This window comes from Dendrobates tinctorius, unplaced genomic scaffold, assembly GCF_039654945.1.
Source record: "Dendrobates tinctorius isolate UK_male_01 unplaced genomic scaffold, ASM3965494v1 ptg000083l, whole genome shotgun sequence".
NCBI classification, from domain to species: domain Eukaryota; kingdom Metazoa; phylum Chordata; class Amphibia; order Anura; family Dendrobatidae; genus Dendrobates; species Dendrobates tinctorius.
Window position 1 is genome coordinate 13,438,189 of NW_027361751.1, and position 25,570 is coordinate 13,463,758.

Here is a 25,570-nt window from a genome sequence, read left to right on the forward strand (position 1 = left end):
AAGAGACGTCAAAAGCAATAATAAAGGATTTTGGGGATATGTCAAAAGTAAAAGAAAAGTCAAAGATGATATATGATTTTTACAGGATCAAAAGGATGAAGTGGTAAGACAGGATGTTGAGAAGGCCGAACTTTTAAATTCCTATTTTGCATCTGTTTTCTCTCAGAAAGGAAATGTAACATCAACTGTTCTTCACCGTCCTAGTCCTATTAAGGGACTAAAAGAATCCAGGATATCTATAAACAGAGAGATAGTGAGGAAACACTTAGCTAACCTAAATGAATTATTCCCCAGAGTACTGAAGGAGATAGCAGAAGAAATTTTTGAACCCCTCTCCATAATCTTTGAAAATTCTTGGAGAACAGGAGAAGTCCCAGAAGACTGGCGAAGAGCAAATGTTGTTCCTATCTTCAAAGAGGGGAAGAAGGAGGACCCAGGCAACTATAGGCCGGTGAGTCTGACTTCTATACCAGGAAAGATCTTTTAACAAATTATTAAACAACATGTATGTAAGTACCTGGATAAGAATGAATTGATTAAACAGAGTCAGCATGGGTTTGTAACTAATAAGTCATGTCAGACTAACTTAATTTCCTTCTATGACAGAATCACTGATTGGGTGGATCAGGGAACTGCTGTAGATATACTGTAGTATATCTTGACTTCAGCAAAGCATTTGACAAAGTATCTCACACAATCCTTATTGAAAAATTGGCTAAGTATGGAATGGACAAGGCAACTGTTAGGTGGATTCATAACTGGCTTAGTGATCGGACCAAAGAGTGGTCGTAAATGGCTGCACATCCAGTTGGAAGAATGTCTCAAGTGGGGTACCACAGGGCTCTGTCCTGGGCCCTGTATTATTCAACATCTTTATCAACGATTTAGATGAAGGGATTGAGGGTAAACTGATTAAATTTGGTGATGACACAAAGCTAAGAGGGATAGTTAATACTAGAGAAGAGAGAGAGGATTCAAAAAGTTATTTATATCTTATATAAATAAACTGGAGCAGTGGGCAGCAACTAACAGAATGGTTTTTAACAGGGAAAAATGCAAAGTACTCTTATTAGTAAATGACTCAATCATGTCTAACATATGGTAAAGCAGTCAACCCTTATAAATAAAAAATGTCAAGTTCTTTCAAATTACAATTGCTGGTTGAGATAGCTTTGCAGAGAAATCAATGCACTTATCTCCTCCTAGTGGCAAGTGGAGGCATGAATAATTTCATACTTCTCACCGCGTCAAACCCTGGGAAGTTTCATAAAAGAAGTCACACGTCAGGCTTCTGATTTATCATATATCTTTATATCACAAATTTATCTTACACCGTTTTTTTCCAGTGGATTGTAGATAAAGATTGTGCAAATACTTTTCAGTTTCATCATACAGACTTAAAAACTTAGCGCTTCCTCTCTTGGGATTACACACAAAATGCAATTAAAAGGAAATATAAAATAACTCTATATAATGTTTTATAGACAGATACAAAATACGTATATACAGGTTTAGTAGAGCCATACTCCATTTTTTAGTTCACACAAAGCCCTTAAGTTACACCCTACATCCATGTCTTTGGTGTCCATCCACGGTGCAGACGCTGCATCTCCACAAACCCTCTGGATTCATAGTAGACGTGACATAGGGAACGGAAACTCAGGATGTGCTTCTGATAACGGACGGTTACAGGCCCAGCATCTCACCACAGCCGCGTCCTGAGGACAGAGGACATAAACCAGTTACAGTTTCCATATGACTGAATCATTAAACATTTACTTTTTCTACGGTACCAATATATTGAACCACACTGCACAAAAATGCATCTGTCCGGAAACACCAGAGCCTGTGCTTCACAATCTAGCTTTCCTATAGTGTACACAGGCCTAGAAGACAAATACAAACAGAACATACAAACTTCATGTTGTTGTTCTTGCACTCAGGGCTGTGGAGTCGGAGCCCACTTAGGTGGAGTCAGAATAAAATGGACCGACTCCTAGAATATATAATACATTGGGTACAGTAGTTCAATGCAGTTTGTGGGGAATATTTTTTTCATAATAATTTGGGAAGTTATGAAATATCCTATAAATGTCTGTCCTATTCCTGATCTAAGGTCTAGACTTTTAGCTGAGATGAATCTGTGCTGCAGTTTGTTACGTTCATGACAAGTAGTGAATCTCCTCTTCTAAAGATAAAGGGAAAAAAATAACAAAACACACAGGGAAGGAATGCCTGCATTCATCTCAGAACTTCTGGAGTGAACAGGAAAGCAGGATTAAGGTAAGTACTTCTTAAAGCATATCTAAACTTTCAATAAACTGTGTGTAAATCAATAGTCCAGTAAATGTGGTCTCCGTATGCTTGATGTTTTAGCTTGTTTTTCCTCTTAGCTCCTGTTTGGGAAATTAGCTGCTCTGATGACTTATATATACACTATACATAGAATATAAGGGGAAAAACTGTTTTCTAATATCTCAAATTCAGAAATACAGTAATAGGATTGATAAGGACATATATATTTGTGTGTGTGTGTGTGTGTGTGTTCTGGAATATGATTAAGCACAAACATGCTCCCTCCCTCCTCCCCTCTTCATAGACTGTGAAGAAATATGATGTAAAGCATTTAGTGAGCTGTATTCCAAGACAAGCCTGACATTGAAAGTTCAGAGTAAAGCTATCTAACAACATATTTTATGAACTTTATACTTATCTGTCCTATTGATTCATGCAAAGATTGTTTTATTTCTATCTTAAATTATACACTGCATGATTCCCTATTCTTGTAAGAATTACAATATACCTTTTTTTTTTTTTTAAAGGACAATTTTGAGAGCAAATTTAAATAATTACAAAATGTCTAAGAAGCATGTTATGAAGTCAGCTGTATTTGAGCATTTCACAGTGACTCAAGATAAAAAAACATTTTTGTGTGTCAGTGTATAAGTGACCCAGAAGAAAACAAATACTGTAATGCGAAAATCAGTGCATACTCAGGCAGTGATAAAAATGCTCCTTCAAGAGATTTCCAATCTAAAAAGAAATTTACAACGCTGCCACCCAGAAGCTTACAAAGCTGCGATTGGAAAGATATTACAGCAGCACCAAGAAACCAAAGCCCAGCACTTCCCGCCAGTCAAAGGAGGAGGAAAAAGCATCTCAAACATCAGTTACAAGAAATTTTGTACGTGACAAAGTTAAAGTAACAATGACAGCAGATGTGTTTAAAAGACAGCTCATTGAGCTTGTTGTGAAGGACAGTGTACCATTATCATTATTTGCACGAACAGCTTTTACAGCTCTTAATAGAGAAATGGCCCGCAAACTTGGTGTTTCTCTGGAAAAAGAAAGTTAGTGATTGAAGAAGCCCTTAACCAAAAGGAAGATCTTAGGCTAGTTTCACACTAGCGTTTATGAGCGCAGTGACGGCCTGCGCACGGCCGCCGCTAAGCCCCACCCCCTGCCGTGCCTCCGCCGGTAGCTCCGCCCAGTTCTGCTGCAGTTTGGTTGCGTCGGCGCACCGTCAAAAAGGCGCATGCGCCGCCAAACGCATACTGCGCACGGCCTGCGCCCCCTGTGATAAAGATAGGGGACGCAGGGTGCATGCAGCGTCATGCGCCGGTGGGCGAAGCTACTTTGTTGAAGCTGCTTCACAAGTCTTCCCTATTCATCACATGCGCTGTGTTGTGCACACGCTGCAGCTGGCAATAAAAGATAAAACTGCAAGAGGAACATGCTGGAACTCTGATTAGCAAAGTGAGGAAATTGGCCATTGCTGCCAGAACCCATAAAATTGATTCCATCTTTAAGAGACGTGCTGGAAAAGGGGCAATTGTGGATCAAGCCACTCGGTGGGGCAGCACCTATTTAATGATTGAGCGATTGCTTGAGCTGAAACCCTTCGTTTCTGATCTGGGGTTTGTCAAATTAAGTTAAGAATCCGGCCAGAATTTACATAAAGGTTCCCCTTCAGAAGGTCTCCTCATAGTCTACAGAATCAAAAGACCCACCATAAATCTCCAATGTTTCCAGGGTTCATCAGCAGGAGACTTGTCTTTCCCCTTATGTCGGAGGCACATTTTATACATCGGTGGAGGTTTTGATGAAGGCTCCGAGCTGTTTTGTGTTGACATCTTTCAGTTGATCCAGCTGTCTCCGTCCACGGCGCATGAGATATTCTATGTGCATGATGTCAGTCCTGGGGATTTTGGCATTTTTCCTGAATTCATGCTGGATTCGGGGCAAGAAACCTGGTTTGTCCTTTCCAGCTCGCAAGAACTGTTTGTATAGACTCATGACTTGTTTCTGGAGGTTGCTGTGTCTTATCATTGTGTGTCATAGCTGTAGAGACAGAAGGCACAGATCCACTCATTACAAGATTATAAGTCTCATAGTGGCGAAGAATGATTTATAATACAAACCTAATACCACCCCAGCAGCCAATCAGAATGCAGAATGGTCACCGGCTGTCACACAAGTGGAGATTAGCTCCAGGCTAATGTTGGAAGGATAGTCCAGTTTCAGCAAACAATCTTTATTCAATACCTAATAAAATGTTACACAATTTTCAAACACTTTCTGCAGCTGCTCCTCGCTTCTGAGATCTCTGCTATCAGTCAGCGTGGAAAGGTTATTATTTCCCAAACCTCCAGTCCTCACGGCCCTTACAGGTTGTGCTTCCAGGATTTCCATAGTATTGGAACTTGGTGGGAGAATTCCTGATGCCTTGATACGTCCACCACATGTGTAATACTAAGGAAATCCTGAGAACCTGTTGGGGGCCGTGAAGACTGCAGTTTGGGAAACACTGCCCCAGGGGATGAAAATCTGTCTTGGTCGCGTGATGGAGAGAATGGTGGTAGCTAATGAAACTCTCCACGAGCAGCAGTCATTATTTATTTCATGAAGTCTTCACGAGCTGCAGACATTACCCATTTCATGACTGCAAGCGGAGATCTGAGAAACAAAGTGGATTAGAAAATTGTATTACTTCAATTATACAAAGAATAAGCTTTGTGTCTGTGTTACTACCAGGGCTGTTGAGTCGGTAAGCCAAACCTGCGACTCCGACTCCTCAATTTCCCTTACACCGACTCCACGACTCCGACTCACACATACACTCACTGGCCACTTTATTAGGTACACCTGTCCAACTGTGTGTTAAGACTTAATTTCTAATCAGCCAATCACATGGCGGCAACTCAGTGCATTTAGGCATGTAGACATGGTCAAGACAATCTTCTGCAGTTCAAACCGAGCATCAGTATGGGGAAGAAAGGTGATTTGAGTGCCTTTGAACGTGGCATGATTGTTGGTGCCAGAAGGGCTGGTCTGAGTATTTCAGAAACTGCTGATCTACTGGGATTTTCACGCACAACCATCTCTAGGGTTTACAGAGAATGGTCCGAAAAAGAAAAAAAATCCAGTGAGCGGCAGTTCTGTGGCCGGAAATGCCTTGTTGATGCCAGAGGTCAGAGGAGAATGGGCATACTGGTTCGAGCTGATAGAAAGGCAACAGTGACTCAAATTGCCACCCGTTACAACCAAGGTAGGCAGAAGAGCATCTCTGAACGCACAGTGCGTCGAACTTTGAGGCAGATGGGCTACAGCAGCAGAAGACCACACTGGGTCCCACTCCTCTCAGCTAAGAACAGGCATCTGATGGCTACTTTCAGCAGGATAATGCGCCATGTCATAAAGCTCGAATCATCTCAGATTGGTTTCTTGAACATGACAATGAGTTCACTGTACTCATATGGCCTCCTCAGTCACCAGATCTCAATCCAATAGAGCATCTTTGGGATGTGGTGGAACGGGAGTTTCGCATCAGGGATGTGCAGCCGACAAATCTGCGCCAACTGTGTGATGCCATCATGTCAATATGGTCCAAAATCTCTGAGGAATGCTTCCAGCACCTTGTTGAATCTCTGCCACGAAGAATTGAGGCAGTTCTGAAGGCAAAAGGGGGTCCAACCCGTTACTAGCATGGTGTACCTAATAAAGTGGCCAGTGAGTGTATATTGCTTATATTTAAGTGAAAAATTTATTGTAGCACAATGTGAACATCAGACATTTAATAATTTCTATGATCCAATAATCAAGATATTTAGATAGAACATAATATCTATTTATTGGAATACAACTTTAGAACACAAAAAACTGTAATAAATTGTAAATTTGTAATACACTGTATAATATCGATTACATATATACAGTACTGACCAAAAGTTTGGACACACCTTCTCATTCAAAAAGTTTTCTTTATTTTCATGACTATGAAAATTGTAGATTCACTCTGAAGTCATCAAAACTATGAATTAACACATGTAGAATTATATAATTAACAAAAAGTGTGTGTGATATACAATGTCTGTGAGGTACGGGGTTTTGTCTACAAAAATATGATGTTTTCTGTTGTAACTTTCCAGAAAGATCCGGCACTATATGACAATGCAGGCTGGTAGCTCTGCAGCTTCACCCCTCCTCCCTTCACACACACAGAGCAGTGTCACCCACCCTCCGTTTCCAGCCTGTGTTCGCACTAGTAATAGGAGACCCCCTGCTGTTACAACCATTTGGCTCCTCTTCTCTCAGCTAAAAGAAAAAGTGCGGGAAAAGGGTCTTTGTCTGAAATCAAGGTTAGAAGTAAACCTTTAAGAGCCTGCCCTGCGAAAACCGTGCAAAGTAGAGATATGAAAATCATATTTTTGTAACCTGAGCGGTCCCAGCTTCGATACCGCGTCTCTTTCGGAGTCCTAACCTGTCCACACCCTGAGATATGATTTGCTCCCAAATGGACGGTCATATCGCATAGATGTGTGATGTTTTCTTGATGGGCTCATTACGCTGGGAAACATGATACCACTGATGAGTCCATACCAGCTTCTCCCATAAAGTTATAGCTAATCTAAGTTTTGTAGCCAAATTATAACTTGGATGAGAGAGGTGGGATTAACCCAGAATGCACCTCTCCGTGATGTCACATCGCAGAGTCTATAAGGCATTCCCTTGGCAAAACCAGCTCAGAAGAGCTCCAGTCCTTGTGCTGACAAGAACTCCAGATGAGTGGAGATATGTGGCTCCACCCCTCTCAGCCGCATGGTTTTGCCTAAAGAGCCATGAACAACCGTGAGTGTACTTTCTATGTTCATCCATCTTTTATTTTATATTTGTAACTGTATATAATTAATATCTCAACTTTATAGCAATGTTTATCTGTAATCACTGCCCTATTTTTTCGGGGAATAAATGATTTAATATTTAGCCTGTCTCCGTGCTCTAAGAATCAAACTATACGCCTTTGATAGATAATCGCTACTAATTCAAGGGGTTTGCCACGGACCCTCTTAAGTTAACACTGTGAATTAAGTAACCGTGCCTGGTGGCAGCACGTTGTGTACGGCTATTGCGGCTTGCTGGCAGTACAGAAGGGTCTTATATTGCTGAATGAGGGGCTGCGGCCACAGCATTGATAATTCCCTTACTGCAGAAGCCTAATTGCCGGTTCACAACAGGCAGCCCGTCCGGCGACTAATTATCCTAGGTGCAGTTCTCTGACTGACCTGAGGGTAAGGGGGGCGCCGGAGAGCTGCGAGTTCCAAAGTGGAACTGAGAAAGTGGGATATACATAAATCCCTGCAGTACTTGGAAGATTGATAGCAGTGGTGGGGCATCCAAATTAAACTCCCCCTGCGGCAAATTGTCAGAGCGAGATTAGCTTGCTGGATATTTTTGGTCACATGGTGCCAGTGGTGGGATAACTAAGATAAGCCCCCCACTGTGCCTGTGATAGCCGTGTGGCGGCAGTGTGTCTCGTCCCTCCGTCCGCTGATACACCCGTGTCATTGGTGGGACTGTGACATAGTGGTGACACAGGGTCCGCTGTCCGTCACGTTTTGATGGCAGCGGGACCCCCGTCAGTCGCCCGTATTTGGACGAACAGCGGTGGGCTGTTCGTCACATATTGGTGGCAGCGGTGGGATCATCCTAGAGCATTAGTGATTTGGTTTGAGCAATCATTCCTCTCACTAAAAACCTGCACGGTTCCTGCGGGAATCCTGCATCATAGGTTTTGGAGAACAGACTCAGTGGTTACTAGTCCTGAGACATTAGTGTGTACTTGCAAGTATCCCCCTCCCGTTTCTTGGTTTTTCTTTTTCTATCTTTTATTTGGCAACCATGGCGGCAATGAGAGTGGAGTGGTATCAGCAGCAGAAAAAGGACACCCTTGCTGGGTTATGCACGTACCGAGGCATAGACGCCGCAGGCGGAACCAAAGATCAAATGATCGCGGCTCTAGTGCAGCTGGACAACGACCAGAATCCAGCGGGCGCAGACGTTGGCCCAAGTGGCAATGGGGCTGCAGCAGAGGCTCCACTCATGAGCGCTGGCCCCACATTCAATCAGAGCACGCTGGACCCCTACCTACAAGTGGCCTTGGACGCACTCCCTGCCGAAGACCGTGATGGACGTCTGGCGCTGATCCAGCAAACTTGAGAGAGAGCAGAGCAGCGAGCCAAGCGGGAGGCGGAGAGAGCTGAGCGTCAAGCTGAGGCTGAGAGAGCCGAACGTGAGCGCCGAGCAGAGGCTGAGAGAGCCGAGCGCCAGGCGCAGAGGGCCCATGAACTGGAGGTACTCCAACGGGTGGGAATGCCCCCACAGCCCGAAGCAGTGAGCCCAGCAGCGTCCAGACTCCTAAACCCCGGCCAGAGCATTTTCCCATGATGGGAAAGGATGGGGACTTGGACACGTTTCTGCGAGCCTTTGAGAAAGCCTGCAGACAGTACCGACTGCTCGAAGACCAATGGGCCAGGTACTTGACCCCAGGGCTAAAAGGCAAAGCTCTGGAGGCGTTTGCTTCTCTTCCGCAAGCGCATGATGATGACTATCGCGCCATAAAGGAGGTGCTGATCGCCAAATATCGGCTGACACCTGAGGTAAACCGAAAGAAGTTCCGACACCTCCAACGTGGCCCACATGATAGCTACAGTGATGTGGTGCAAGGACTCAGGACCCACTTTGACCAGTGGATCCATGGACTGTCCGTTGAATCCTTTGAGCAGCTACGGGACATGATGATCAAAGACCAGATCCTGCATCTCTGCCCAGCTGAGGTCCGACAGTTCATCCTGGACCGCGAACCAACGAACGCGGACAAAGCGGCGCAGATTGCCGACAACTACGAGGCCAACCGGAAGCCCGAGTCGCGGCGGCCAGTCGCCACCAGCTGGAAATGGGGTAAGCCTGCAACCAACCCCAGTGCCCCAGCTAGCCGTCCCTCCTGAGGCCCAGTCCCTGTTGCCAACAGCAGGCCGGCTACTGACAGGCGCCTGTGTCACCACTGCCAGCGGCCTGGTCACTTCTCGTTCACCTGTCCGGAAAAGCCGAAGAGTCCCCCAGCCAAGGCCCCCGGGCCCAACGCCTCTGTTCTTTTGGTGGGAGGTGTGGTTGGGAGGGCTGACGACAACGTTCAACCTGTCCAGGTGGGGGCCCGTCTTGCTACAGGCCTCAAGGACACCGGGGCTGAACGAACCCTCATCCGTCCTGGACTGGCGGCCCCTGAAGAGTTTGTCGAGGGGAAAACCCTGACTGTCACCGGGATTGGAGGCACCCGCTGTCCCTTGCCAGTTGCCCGGGTTTATCTTGATTGGGGTGCTGGGAGCGGGTTGAGGGAGGTGGGAGTGTCTGAAAATTTGCCCACTGGTGTTTTATTGGGGACTGACTTGGGACGGATGGTTGCATACTACGTCCCTGACACCCTTCCCCAAACTGATAATAAGGGTAATGTTAACCCTGATGATGATGATGATGGGAAACTGAAAGAGTTACCTGCTAATGCCTTGATGAGTAATGATGCAACTAACAACCATTCTTTCCCCAGGTATGATGCTGATGGTGATGTGAATGTACCAAAGCAATCTGATAACCATTCTTTTCTTAGGAATGATGATAATGATAATGATGATGATGTATCTGTGCCGACTGAACCTGCTAACCCTTTTTTTGAAACAGTAGATGTGTCCACAGGTACCGAAGTGCTCAGCCCCGTCACTCTGCGGACTGAGACGGCTGAGGAACCCCTGGCAGGAGCAAGCAACAGTGCTCAAGGAAATGGGGAGGTGCATGGGGACCATGAGGAAGGTAATGCCATGCAACTGACCAGTGCCACCGAAGGTAACTGGCCCATAAGTAGCACTGCTCCTGAAGTGTTGGGGGTGGACGGGGAGGTAGAACCCAGGGCAGCGTCGGCTGGTGGGTCTGTAGAAATCCCCAGGGAGGCAGCATACATAGCAGCTATCACACGCAGTCAGAGTGCCCAGATCGCAGGTAACGCACTGTTTTCTGGACCCTCTGCTGCTACAGGAGAGACTGAACCAGAGGTGAACCCAGAGCCGGTTCCAGAGGGTCCCAGTAAAGAGGGGACCCTGACGTCACTTCTGGCAGCCTCCAGCATGGAGTTCCAGGCTGCTCTGCACTCAGATGCCAGCCTGGAGAAATTGAGAGGTCTCGACAAGACGCCCAACTCCGAGTCTGATAAGGAGGTGTTCTGGGAACGAGGAAGGTTGTACCGCGAGACAGTACCCAGAAATCCTCAAAAGGAGTGGTTGAGGGAAAGACAGCTGGTCGTCCCCTATCAGTTCAGAATTGAGTTGTTGCGGATTGCCCATGAGATTCCACTCGCTGGACACTTGGGGATCTGCAAAACAAAGGCACGGCTGTCTCAACACTTCTATTGGCCCAAGATGGGGACAGATGTAACACACTACTGCCGCTCCTGTGCCACCTGTCAAAAAGTGGGTAAGGCGGGGCCTGCTCTTAAGGCTCCCCTTATTCCTTTGCCGGTGATAGAGGAGTCTTTCCAGAGAATCGCGGTGGACATCGTAGGACCACTGTCCGTCCCCAGCAGCTCCGGAAAGCGATACTACGCTACCCGGTACCCAGAGGCAGTAGCTCTGTCTTCAACCAGGGCAGATAAGGTGGCCGACGCACTGATGACCATCTTTTCAAGAGTAGGGTTTCCCAGGGAGATGCTTACCGATCAAGTGCCCCAATTCATGTCTCGCCTAATGGAGGCTCTCTGAGAAAATGCAGGTGACGCACCTGGTATCGAGTCCGTATCACCCACAGACTAATGGTTTGTGTGAACGCTTCAATGGTACCCTCAAACAGATGCTCCGCATACTGGTTGAGACCTAAGGGCGCGACTGGGAGCGGTACCTCCCACACCTGCTGTTCGCTTACAGAAGTTCCGCAGGCCTCGACCGGGTTCTCCCCCTTCGAGCTCCTGTATGGCAGGCGAGTCCGGGGACCCCTTGGGTTGATAAGAGAATCTTGGGAAGATGAGCCAAACCCCACAGAAGTGTCCATCGTGGACAAGATGCAGACCTTGACGCGGATGGTGCATGACAACATGATGCAGGCTCAGGCTGACCAGAAGCACTGGTACGACCAGAACGCCTGGGAGCGGACCTACAAGGTGGGTCAAAAGGTGTGGGTGCTGGTCCCTGTACCAACAGATAAGCTTCAGGCAGCCTGGGAAGGCCCATACGTCATCCACCAACAGCTCAACCCGGTCACCTACGTGGTCACACTTGACCATACTCGGGGTAGGCGCAAGGCCTTTCACGTCAACATGCTGAATGTGCACTACGAACGTGAAGCTTGCGTCCTACCGGTCTGCAATCTGCCCGAGGATGGGGAGGAAGATCCCCTCCTGGACATGCTGGCCCAAGCCAAGGCTGATGGGTCCATTGAGGACATGGAGATAAGTGGTTCGCTAACCGTGTCCCAGCAGTCGCAGTTGATGGCCACCCTGGAACCCTTCCGGGCCGTGTTCACCAACCACCCTTCACGGTGGTAACCGACCACAACCCTCTGAGCTGGTTGCACACAGTGTCCGGAACCAATGGAAGGTTGCTCCGCTGGAGCCTTGCCATTCAACAGTACGACTTTACTGTGAAACACAGGAAGGGCAGTGAAAACGGCAATGCCGATGGGTTGTCCCGCCGGGGCGAACCTGCTGAGGTGCGCATGGCCGATTACCGAGAGGTAATGCCTCCTTAGCGCCCTTTTAAGGGGGGAGGTGCGATATACAATGTCTGTGAGGTACGGGGATTTGTCTACAAAAATATGATGTTTTCTGTTGTAACTTTCCAGAAAGATCTGGCACTATATGACAATGCAGGCTGCTAGCTCTGCAGCTTCACCCCTCCTCCCTTCACACACACAGAGCAGTGTCACCCACCCTTCTTTTCCAGCCTGTGTTCGCACTAGTAATAGGAGACCCCCTGCTGTTACAACCATTTGGCTCCTCTTCTCTCAGCTAAAAGAAAAAGTGCAGGAAAAGGGTCTTTGTCTGAAATCAAGGTTAGAAGTAAACCTTTAAGAGCCTGCCCTCCGAAAACCGTACAAAGTAGAGATATGAAAATCATATTTTTGTAACCTGAGCGGTCCCAGCTTCGATACCGCGTCTCTTTCGGAGTCCTAACCTGTCCACACCCTGAGATATGATTTGCTCCCAAATGGACGGTCATATCGCATAGTTGTGATGTTTTCTTGATGGGCTCATTACGCTGGGAAACATGATACCACTGATGAGTCCATACCAGCTTCTCCCATAAAGTTATAGCTAATCTAAGTTTTGTAGCCAAATTATAACTTGGATGAGAGAGGTGGGATTAACCCAGAATGCACCTCTCCGTGATGTCACATCGCAGAGTCTATAAGGCATTCCCCTGGCAAAACCAGCTCAGAAGAGCTCCAGTCCTTGTGCTGACAAGAACTCCAGATGAGTGGAGATATGTGGCTCCACCCCTCTCAGCCGCATGGTTTTGCCTAAAGAGCCATGAACAACCGTGAGTGTACTTTCTATGTTCATCCATCTTTTATTTTATATTTGTAACTGTACATAATTAATGTCTCAACTTTATAGCAACGTTTATCTGTAATCACTGCCCTATTTTTTCGGGGAATAAATGATTTAATATTTAGCCTGTCTCCGTGCTCTAAGAATCGAACTATACGCCTTTGATAGATAATCGCTACTAATTCAAGGGGTTTACCACGGACCCTCTTAAGTTAACACTGTGAATTAAGTAACCGTGACTGGTGGCAGCACGTTGTGTACGGCTATTGCGGCTTGCTGGCAGTACAGAAGGGTCTTATATTGCTGAATGAGGGGCTGCGGCCACAGCATTGATAATTCCCTTACTGCAGAAGCCTAATTGCTGGTTCACAACAGGCAGCCCGTTCGGCGACTAATTATCCTAGGTGCAGTTCCCTGACTGACCTGAGGGTAAGGGGGGCGCCGGAGAGCTGCGAGTTCCAAAGTGGAACTGAGAAAGTGGGATATACATAAATCCCTGCAGTACTTGGAAGATTGATAGCAGTGGTGGGGCATCCAAATTAAACTCCCCCTGCGGCAAATTGTCAGAGCGGGATTAGCTTGCAGGATATTTTTGGTCACATGGTGCCAGTGGTGGGATAACTAAGATAAGCCCCCCACCGTGCCTGTGATAGCCGTGTGCCGGCAGTGTGTCTCGTCCCTCCGTCCGCTGATACACCCGTGTCAGTGGTGGGACTGTGACATAGTGGTGACACAGGGTCCGCTGTCCGTCGCGTTTTGGTGGCAGCGGGACCCCATCAGTCGCCCGTATTTGGATGAACAGCTGTGGGCTGTTCGTCACAGTGTGAAACAATTGAAAACATGTCTTATATTCTAGGTTCTTCAAAGAAGCCACCTTTTGCTTCGATTACTGCTTTGCACACTCTTGGCATTCTCTTGATGAGCTTCAAGAGGTAGTCACCGGAAATGGTCTTCCAACAGTCTTGAAGGAGTTTCCAGAGATGCTTGGCACTTGTTGGCCCTTTTGCCTTCACTCTGCGGTCCAGCTCACCCCAAACCATCTCAATTGGGTTCAGGTCTGGTGACTGTGGAGGCCAGGTCATCTGGTGTAGCACCCCATCACTCTCCTTCTTGGTCAAATAGCCCTTACACAGCCTGGAGGTGTGTTTGGGGTCATTGTCCTGTTGAAAAATAAATGATGGTCCAACTAAACACAAACCGGATGGAATAGCATGCCGCTGCAAGATACTGTGGTAGCCATGCTGGTTCAGTATGCCTTCAATTTTGAATAAATCCCCAACAGTGTCACCAGCAAAGTACCCCCACACTATCACACCTCCTCCTCCATGCTTCACGGTGGGAACCAGGCACGTAGAGTCCATCCATTCACCTTTTCTGCATCGCACAAAGACATGGTGGTTGGAACCAAAGATCTCAAATTTGGATTCATCAGACCAAAGCACTGATTTCCACTGGTCTAATGTCCATTCCTTGTGTTCTTTAGCCCCAACAAGTCTCTTCTGCTTGTTGCCTGTCCTTAGCAGTGGTTTCCTAGCAGCTATTTTACCATGAAGGCCTGCTGCACAAAGTCTCCTCTTAACAGTTATTGTAGAGATGTGTCTGCTGCTAGAACTCTGTGTGGCATTGACCTGGTCTCTAATCTGAGCTGCTGTTAACCTGCGATTTCTGAGGCTGGTGACTCGGATGAACTTATCCTCCGCAGCAGAGGTGACTCTTGGTCTCCCTTTCCTGGGGCAGTCCTCATGAGAGCCAGTTTCTTTGTAGCGCTTGATGGTTTTTCCCACTGCACTTGGGGACACTTTCAAAGTTTTCCCAATTTTTCGAACTGACTGACCTTCATTTCCTAAAGTAATGATGGCCACTCGTTTTTCTGTACTTAGAATTTGTATTATGGCAAGAAAAAAGCAGCTAACAGTCTGTTCAGTAGGACTATCAGCTGTGTATCCACCAGACTTCTGCACAACAAAACTGATGGTCCCAACCCCATTTATAAGGCAAAAAATCCCACTTATTAAACCTGACAGGGCACACCTGTGAAGTGAAAACCATTTCCGGTGACTACCTCTTGAAGCTCATCAAGAGTGTGCAAAGCAGTAATCAAAGCAAAAGGTGGCTACTTTGAAGAACCTAGAATATAAGAATATAAGACATATTTTCAGTTGTTTCACACTTTTTTGTTAATTATATAATTCCACATGTGTTAATTCACAGTCTTGATGACTTCAGAGTGAATCTACAATTTTCATAGTCATGAAAATAAAGAAAACTCTTTGAATGACAAGGTGTGTCCAAACTTTTGGCCTGTACTGTATATATATATATATATACACACTAGGGTGACCGCAAAAAATCGATGTCGGAATTTTGTCCGTCTGGTCCCCACAAAACGATTCCCCTTTCCAGATATTGAGATAGCCAAAATTTGAGCTTGATCAAACGACGTTAACCCGTGCTGCTCGTCGCTCAAAGTTTGAAAAAATCCAAATTGAGGTATTTTAAGATTTAGGTATTTTGCATAGTCTGTTAGACTATAAAGAATGTGACAACAACATTGCAGAAATAGCCCTGACCAAATTTTCGAACCATTTGTGGTATTTGAATGCAGAGTTGGTGGGATTATCGTTTTTTGATCCCACCATTACAATGAAAAGTTGTTAATGGCTAATAAATTGCTCAGTAGCACAGATGAACCATCAGAGCACGCTAGGGTTGTAAATCCAAAAGTTAGGAAAGAAAAATTAAAAGAGGTAGGAAGTAACCGACTTTAACGACCTTCTGACAAAAGATGAAGAACAAAAGCAATATGTCCTGCAAGTTGTAAGCAAATGCCGAGCATTATATTCTGACGTTTCAAAAACTACTTTAACAAAAGCTCTAGAATAGATTAGATAACTATGTAAAATTATCAAATCATGTAGGTTAGCATGCTCTGATGGTTCATCTGTGCTACTGAGCAATTTATTAGCCATTAACAACTTTTCATTGTCTGTAATGGTGGGATCAAAAAACGATAATCCCACCAACTCTGCATTCAAATACCACAAATGGTTCGAAAATTTGGTCAGGGCTATTTCTGCAATGTTGTTGTCACATTCTTTATAGTCTAACAGACTATGCAAAATACCTAAATCTTAAAATACCGCAATTTGGATTTTTTCAAACTTTGAGCGACGAGCAGCACGGGTTAACGTCGTTTGATCGAGCTCAAATTTTGGCTCTCTCAATATCTGGAAAGGGGAATCGTTTTGTGGGGTCCAGACGAACAAGATTCTGACATTTTTTCCCCCCCATATGAGATCCGGTCACCCTAATAAACACACATACACGCACACTATGACTTATCTCGGCTAAGACAAAGCCTAGATCCTCAGGCTACATTCACACTATGGGCGTAGCCAGGATCAAACCTGGGGGGGCAGAACCTCATGCTGTTCCGCAGAATTTCATACTGCACACCTCAGCTGCTGCAGAACCTCATACTGCACACCCCTACAATTGAAAATAAAGCCTGCACCTTAAGAAGATGTGGTGAATGCAGTCTATTTATTCCAACTATCAATTGATGTTGATGTGTTACTGAAGATGAGCAATGCCTGTCCTGGGCGTCCTTTTGGGCAGCTATGAGGTGTCCCTGACTGGTGCTAAAAAAAAAAAGGAGTGTTAGTCTGTGTGCTATCGGGCTTTCATTCTTTTTGATACAGATATGATATGGATACAGATATGGATATATAGATAGAGCAGATTTCTAATCTGTTTTTGCTATTGAAAACATTATCTATGAGCTCAAAAACCTTTCAGGTGATGCGGTTTTTTAAAAAGCTGATCTGCTTTTGCAACTGAAAAACGTATCCTCAAAAAACGCAGGAAAAACGCTGTGTGTGAATGTAGCCTTAGATCAGGAATACAACTGCCATTTATAGGACATTTCATAACTTTCCCAAATTCCTATGAAAAAATATTCAGCACATTCGGCATTGAACTACTGTACCCAATTTATTATATATTTTAGGAGTCGGAGTCGGTCCATTTTATACCGACTCCAGCTCTGACTCCGACTCCACAGCCCTGGTTACTACAATGACAAAAAGACTGACTGGCACTTCCAAGATAATGTGAACAGGTGCATACTAGGAGCAGCTACCTCCATACACAATAAACAAAAAAAGTTGCACTCTGTAGTGCTAAAGCATGTCAATATGAAATATATGAATTTAGACACTAGACATACATATTAGGATCCAGCCGTTTTGAGACCGCCCTGTCATTGGTTGCTGGGCATGCATGAATTGGCCAAATTATGTGCTAAGCATCTCATTTTCCTACTATCCAGAAGCAGTTTTGCTATTCATATTACATACTGTATATACTCGTGTATAAGCTGAGTTATTCAGCAAGTTTTTTCTGCTGAAAACGCCCCCCTTGGCTTATACACGAGTCAACTGTCCCAGAAAGACGGTGGGGAGGGGGGAGCAGCGAGTCACAGAGGCAGGAGCAGGCAGTGAATATTCATTTCTCTGTAATAGTGCACAGTTACAGCTGCCGGCTTCCAGTATACATCCTACTTACCTTCCCTGCGCGCCCTCACTGCATCTCGATCGTTCTGGCGCTAGAGGCTCTTCCAGCCGAGTGATCACGTGGCCCCACTCAATAAGGTAATGAATATTCACGCCTCTCCACTCCCATAGGCGTGGAGTGAATATTCATTACCTTAGCGAGCGGGGCCACATGATCGCTCGGCAGGAGGAGCTGCAGGCGCCGAAACTAGATACAGTGAGGGCACGCAGGCAAGGTAAGTGGGTTTTTTTTTTATAGGAACCATGCAAACAAGGATAGGGGGATAGAGAGTCATGCATACAAGGACGGGGCGGGTGGAATCATGCATACAAGGACCAGGACGGGTAAGCCATGCATACAAAGACAGGGATCAGAAGACAATGCATACCCGGATTATACTCGAGTTAATAAGTTTACCCAGTTTTTCGTGGCAAAATTAGATGTCTCAACATATACTCGGGTCAACTTATACTCAAGTATATATGGTATATTTCATATTGACATGCTTTAGCACTACAGAGCGCAACTTTTTTTTGTTTATTATATATGGAGGTATCTGCTCCTAATATGCACCTGTTCACATAGCTTGCAAGTGCCAGTCTTTTCGCCATTGTATATTAACTTACTGACTGAGCACTCAGCCCTTCAGCATGTGGTGGATTTTAATTGCCACATGGTCCTACATACCCATAAAATCAGACTTGGAAGAGAGGTTTTCACACCTACCCAGGAATTCAGACTTCAGTCTTAGGCCGGGTTCACACTTGCGAGAAAAAACACGCACGAGTCTCGCACATCAATATCCGTCACTGCCGCCAGCACTCGGGATCGGAGTGTGCGGCTGCATAAAAATACCTGCAGCCGCACACTCCGGTCCCGAGTGCCGGCGGCAGTGCTGGATATTCAGGTGCGAGACTTGTGCGAGTTTCTCGCCAGTGTGATCCCGGCCTTGGAGAGGCATTCACACTAGACACGTTAGGACCCAGCAGTTTTGAGACCACCTTGTCACTGGCTGCTGGGCATGCATTAATTGGCCAAATTATGTGCTAAGCGTCTCATTTTTTCCTAGTATCCAGAAGCAGTATTGCTATTCATATTTCATATTGACATGCTTTAGCACCTCAGAGTTCAACAACTTTTTTTTGTGGTACTACAATGTCATTACACATCCTAAAAGGTGGGATAAGTAAAAGAACAATCCTTTGGTACTTTTATTTAGAAGTCAATAGCCCACAGTCTAAAAAAAAAAAAAAAACAAAGAAAAATACTATAATGTTCTACTCACAGAATTGCAAGCTGTTATTGCAAAATGCCGGTCATTCCCCACAACCACAGATGAGAAGTGAATGGGCAGCTGTAATGTTACTGTAGGAGGATATAACCAGTAGAAGCAGTACAGGGGACTGCTCCACCTTCTCATGCCTCCACTCAGGGTCTCACGTCACATCCTGTTTCTCAGTAGACAAACTAGTATTTACATCATGTTGAGCAAACAGATCCTAACAGATGATGCAGGACCGGCTGGGGCGACAGGGCTGCTGGGCAAAGCCTCCGCCGGAGAGACCAGGGACACTGGCAACTTCAGAAATCGATCCTTTTCTCTGGAGTTTTGTAGACCTAAGGCTTCTTTTACACTTACCGGGTTTTTTGTGGCCCATATTGCCGTGTTTTTTGCGGTCTCCCCAAAAACGGGCCACAAAAAACCTTCTCGGTAGTTTTTGCGGTACCATTGAAATCTATTGCGGCCGTGTCCGTGAAAAAATATCGACCAAGCTCGATATTTTTTCACGGCCGTATATACGGCCCTCAAGGCCATACGGTACACGGCGCTCCGATGAATTTTTGTGGGCTGTTTTTGTGGCCCCATAGAAATCTATTGGGGCCGCAAAAACAAGGCAAGTGTAAAAGAACCCTAAAGCAATTTTTTTTGTATGTTTATTTCCGCTAGAGGGTTTTTCAGTATTTTTTTAGGCATCTTTTTCAAATCCTATTAAAAAATAATGTTAAACTAAGACCAAATGCGTTAATAAAACAGTGTGTTTTATTAACGCATTTGGTCTTAAAGCGCAGGTTTAACATTTATTATTTTTTAATAGTATTATATCTTCCTAGATGGTTCTAGGTTTACTTGCAGCTGACCCTATGTGTTTACATTAGCGCTGCTACGCATCCATTTTACTTTCTTTATCTTTTTCAAATCCATTAAACAATGAGGAAAACGTTAACATATTTTGTAAGTGAAAGTTTTTTTTTTGTTTTTTTTTTAAACTCTCTGCCTTTATATATTCAAGACTAAAGGCGCCATTAGGACATGTCAGCCCATGTGGGAAGGTCTAATGGAGTAGCGGCACATGCTTTATGGATCAGAAATAAAGAATTTGTTTCTTCTATACGGGGACGTACCATTTATCGCTTGCGTGTTTTGAAGCAAAAATGTGGACAGAACGCTCAAAAAGACAAGCTGGCGTATTTTAAGGCTATGTGCACACGTTGCGGATTCCGCACGGAAACGCAGGTAAAGTGACCTGCGGTTTTCCTGCGTTTTGGTCTGCGGTTTTGCCCTGCGGTTTCACACCTCTATTATGGTAAAGGTATGAAACCGCTGCGGTATCCGCACAAACAATTGACATGCTGAGGTTTGTAAACCGCGGAAAAATCCGTATCGTCAGCACAGCGTTTTTGAAACCCCATAGGGTTTCATTGTACTGTACATGGTCAGCGGAACTGCTGCGTTTCCGCAGGGCCAAAACCGCTGCGGAAATGCAGCAGAATCCGCAACGTGTGCACATAGCCTAAGCCTTCTCACTCATTTGCATTGTAAAGTATTGAGCATTTTCATGAAAAACATCTGAAGCATGGACGGCTCATTTCTTTTCAGCGCCCAAACATTGGCCATGTGCACACAGCCCTTTTGATGAGTTTTTTTTGGGTCACAGAGGAAACTACCGTAGATCAAAACCTCTAAGTTTTTTTAAATTTTCCTCTCTAAAAACATTATGTGCACATAGCCACTTAAATTCAATGTAATATCCACTTTGCTGTTGATATGAGAGGGGTTTTTTTTTTGCCTGCAGAGGTTTAGAAAAAGCACCAGGTGGAGAAAAAAGAAGAAGTACACATCCCTTCCATGCGAATCCTCCAGTAATCTGACCCAGGCTTCACGCATCAAGTAAATAGGCTGCAAACATCGCATCACGAATAAAAGCTCTTCAAAAACAGTTTCAGGAAAAGAAAATCAAGTTTTCAAGAAGAAACCGCTTCAGGGATCGTTTCTAGTTTGAGGAGGTTTTCCTAAAGCAATTTTGAAGAGTTGGAGATTTTTTTCCTGGTGTTCTTTGCAGTTTTAATTAGAAAGTGTCGGGGTTTGGAGAGGTTTCCTTCAGTCTCCGCTTTCTTTTTCCATACCAGGTCATTTTCAAAGCCTCTTTATGGAGAAAAAACAAAACTCAAAAACATTCTAATATGAACAGCAAAGTGGATTTCCCACAGAATTTCATATGGCCAGTTTTCCAAGAGTTTGAAATGGATTGTCAAGAGGAACTGTCCACTTAAAAAACCACCCTCAAAAACCGTGTGAACATCCCTTAAAAACATGCATTTCCTGAGACTTTTTCCTACCTCCCCAACACTTAGCCGTTCACCCCAATAATGGAATAGTGGACGGTGGCAACAGCAGGTCTCCAGGGGCGGACAGTATAAGACCCCATGTCTGCACCCCTGAACACCTATGCCAGCAGCAGGTCTCCAGGGGTGGGGGTTACTGTGTAAGACCCCATGTCTGCACCCCATAACATACTGTACCTATACAAGCAGCAGGTCTCCAGGGGTGGGGGTTACTGTGTAAGACCCCATGTCTGCACCCCCCAACATACTGTACCTATACAAGCAGCAGGTCTCCAGGGGTGGGGGTTACTGTGTAAGACCCCATGTCTGCACCCCCAACATACTGTACCTATACAAGCAGCAGGTCTCCAGGGGTGGGGGTTACTGTGTAAGACCCCATGTCTGCACCCCCCAACATACTGTACCTATACAAGCAGCAGGTCTCCAGGGGTGGGGGTTACTGTGTAAGACCCCATGTCTGCACCCCCCAACATACTGTACCTATACAAGCAGCAGGTCTCCAGGGGTGGGGGTTACTGTGTAAGACCCCATGTCTGCACCCCCCAACATACTGTACCTATACAAGCAGCAGGTCTCCAGGGGTGGGGGTTACTGTGTAAGACCCCATGTCTGCACCCCATAACATACTGTACCTATACAAGCAGCAGGTCTCCAGGGGTGGGGGTTACTGTGTAAGACCCCATGTCTGCACCCCCCAACATACTGTACCTATACAAGCAGCAGGTCTCCAGGGGTGGGGGTTACTGTGTAAGACCCCATGTCTGCACCCCCCAACATACTGTACCTATACAAGCAGCAGGTCTCCAGGGGTGGGGGTTACTGTGTAAGACCCCATGTCTGCACCCCCCAACATACTGTACCTATACAAGCAGCAGGTCTCCAGGGGTGGGGGTTACTGTGTAAGACCCCATGTCTGCACCCCCCAACATACTGTACCTATACAAGCAGCAGGTCTCCAGGGGTGGGGGTTACTGTGTAAGACCCCATGTCTGCACCCCCCAACATACTGTACCTATACAAGCAGCAGGTCTCCAGGGGTGGGGGTTACTGTGTAAGACCCCATGTCTGCACCCCATAACATACTGTACCTATACAAGCAGCAGGTCTCCAGGGGTGGGGGTTACTGTGTAAGACCCCATGTCTGCACCCCCCAACATACTGTACCTATACAAGCAGCAGGTCTCCAGGGGTGGGGGTTACTGTGTAAGACCCCATGTCTGCACCCCCCAACATACTGTACCTATACAAGCAGCAGGTCTCCAGGGGTGGGGGTTACTGTGTAAGACCCCATGTCTGCACCCCCCAACATACTGTACCTATACAAGCAGCAGGTCTCCAGGGGTGGGGGTTACTGTGTAAGACCCCATGTCTGCACCCCATAACATACTGTACCTATTCAAGCAGCAGGTCTCCAGGGGCGGACTGTGTAAGACCCCATATCTGCACCCCAGAACACCTATGCCAGCAGCAGGTCTACGGGTGGGGGTTACTGTGTAAGACCCCATGTCTGCACCCCCCAACATACCTATGATAGCAGCAGGTCTCCAGGGGTGGACTGTGTAAGACCCCATATCTGCACCCCCATCACACTGCAGGACATACAGGCCTCACACAGTGACAGGATGCACTACTGTGCCCAGCAGAAACATGGCAGCTTATGGCAATGCACAAGGTCACAACCAGCTGGAATTGTTCCCGACGTGTGGCCCCAGACTGTAGTGACCAGCTGCACATCCTGGGAGTTGTAGTTCCACAGGAGCTGGCGACAAGTAGCAGATATTAATCCACGACCTATCCCCCAACCCGTATCAAGTTAAATGTGGAGCCCCCAGCAATGCATTACCTCCAAGACATATATCAAAGGAACTACAAGTCCCAGAACATCCGGCCACTCCGCAGGTTAGTATGACAACAAGGGCCGCAGCCGCCCATGTCACCGCGCCTTGGCTGTGACCTCCCGTGCCCCGCCGGTACACTCACCACCGACCTTCCTCCAGGACTCACACAAGCGTCACCGGAAGCCAGAACGCTCAACAATTCCCGGCCTCTGCTGCCACCTGCTGTCCGCACGTGGTCTCTGCAGCCTGTGTGTGGTCAGTGCGCTGCACAGCATCACAATGTCCGTCAATGGCCAATAGATAACGGTGACGTACGAGAAGCTGCATTGCGCTGTATCTGCTTTGTAGACTACACAGGGCCTTTGTTATTCTGCCAACTGGTCCAATGCTGACAGGAGGGCACACATGTAGTCACAGTAATGGCTGCAATTTGTGAACTTGACCAATTGTCATCACCCATGTACAGAATCCGACCAGTCTCATCCCCCGGCTACAGAATCCGAACAGACTCATCCCCCGGCTTCAATATACGACCGTTCTCTCATCCCTCAGTTACAATATGCGACCGTTCTCATCCCCCGCCTACAATATGTGACCGTTCTCATCCCCGGCTACAATATGCGACCGTTCTCATCCCCCGGCTACAATATGTGACCGTTCTCTTCCCCCGGCTACAATATGTGACCGTTCTCATCCCCCGGCTACAATATGCGACCGTTCTCATCCCCCGGCTACAGAATCTGACCGTTCTCATCCCCCGGCTACAGAATCCGAACAGACTCATCCCCCGGCTACAGAATCTGACCGTTCTCATCCCCGGCTACAATATGCGACCGTTCTCATCCCCCGGCTACAGAATCTGACCGTTCTCATCCCCCGGCTACAGAATCCGAACAGACTCATCCCCCGGCTACAGAATCTGACCGTTCTCATCCCCGGCTACAATATGCGACCGTTCTCATCCCCCGGCTTCAATATGCGACCGTTCTCATCCCCCGGCTACAGAATCTGACCATTCTCATCCCCGGCTTCAATATGCGACCGTTCTCATCCCCCGGCTTCAATATGCGACCGTTCTCATCCCCCGGCTACAGAATCCGAACAGACTCATCCCCCGGCTGCAATATGCGACCGTTCTCTCATCCCCGGCTACAGAATCTGACCGTTCTCATCCCCGGCTACAATATGCGACCGTTCTCATCCCTGGCTACAATATGCGACCGTTCTCATCCCCCGGCTACAATATGTGACCGTTCTCATCCCCCCGCTACAATATGTGACCGTTCTCATCCCCCCGCTACGATATGTGACCGTTCTCATCCCCCGGCTACAATATGTGACCGTTCTCATCCCCCGGCTACAATATGTGACCGTTCTCATCCCTCGGCTACAATATGCGACTGTTCTCATCCCCCGGCTACAATATGCGACCGTTCTCATCCCCCGGCTACAATATGCGACCGTTCTCATCCCCCGGCTACAATATGTGACCGTTCTCATCCCCCGGCTACAGAATCTGACCGTTCTCATCCCCGGCTACAATATGCGACCGTTCTCATCCCCCGGCTACAGAATCTGACCGTTCTCATCCCCGGCTACAATATGTGACCGTTCTCATCCCCCGGCTACAATATGTGACCGTTCTCATCCCTCGGCTACAATATGCGACTGTTCTCATCCCCCGGCTACAGAATCTGACCGTTCTCATCCCCCGGCTACAATATGCGACCGTTCTCATCCCCCGGCTACAGAATCTGACCGTTCTCATCCCTGGCTACAATATGCGACTGTTCTCATCCCCCGGCTACAATATGCGACTGTTCTCATCCCCCGGCTACAATATGTGACCGTTCTCATCCCCCGGCTACAATATGCGACCGTTCTCATCCCCCGGCTACAATATGCGACTGTTCTCATCCCCCGGCTACAATATGCGACCGTTCTCATCCCCCGGCTACAATATGCGACTGTTCTCATCCCCCGGCTACAGAATCTGACCGTTCTCATCCCCGGCTACAATATGCGACCGTTCTCATCCCCTGGCTACAATATGCGACCGTTCTCATCCCCCGGCTACAATATGCGACCGTTCTCATCCCCCGGCTACAATATGCGACTGTTCTCATCCCCGGCTACAATATGCGACCATTCTCATCCCCCCGCTACAATATGTGACCGTTCTCATCCCCCGGCTACAATATGTGACCGTTCTCATCCCCCGCCTACAATATGTGACCGTTCTCATCCCCCGGCTACAATATGCGACCGTTCTCATCCCCCGGCTACAGAATCTGACCGTTCTCATCCCGGCTACAATATGTGACCGTTCTCATCCCTCAGTTACAATATGCGACTGTTCTCATCCCTCGCCTACAATATGTGACCGTTCTCATCCCCGGCTAAAATATGCGACCGTTCTCATCCCCCGCCTACAATATGTGACCGTTCTCATCCCCGGCTACAATATGCGACCGTTCTCATCCCCCGGCTACAATATGTGACCGTTCTCATCCCCCGGCTACAATATGTGACCGTTCTCATCCCCCGGCTACAATATGTGACCGTTCTCATCCCCCGGCTACAATATGCGACTGTTCTCATCCCCCGGCTACAATATGTGACCGTTCTCATCCCCCGGCTACAATATGCGACTGTTCTCATCCCCCGGCTACAGAATCTGACCGTTCTC

The 25,570-nt window shown here is 46.8% G+C and overlaps 1 long non-coding RNA gene and 1 other non-coding gene across 2 annotated transcripts; both read right to left on the minus strand.

Moving 5' to 3' along the window:
- Positions 1-1,289: 1,289 nt before the first annotated feature.
- Positions 1,290-23,290, minus strand: LOC141097127 (uncharacterized). The gene is made up of 2 exons (XR_012233856.1): positions 22,887-23,290; positions 1,290-1,718 (listed from the first exon to the last, which is right to left on the minus strand). It is a non-coding gene; the product is annotated as an uncharacterized lncRNA (long non-coding RNA).
- LOC141097249 (small nucleolar RNA SNORA47) lies at positions 18,771-18,846 on the minus strand. The gene has a single exon (XR_012233908.1). It is a non-coding gene; the product is annotated as a small nucleolar RNA SNORA47 (small nucleolar RNA).
- Positions 23,291-25,570: the final 2,280 nt, after the last annotated feature.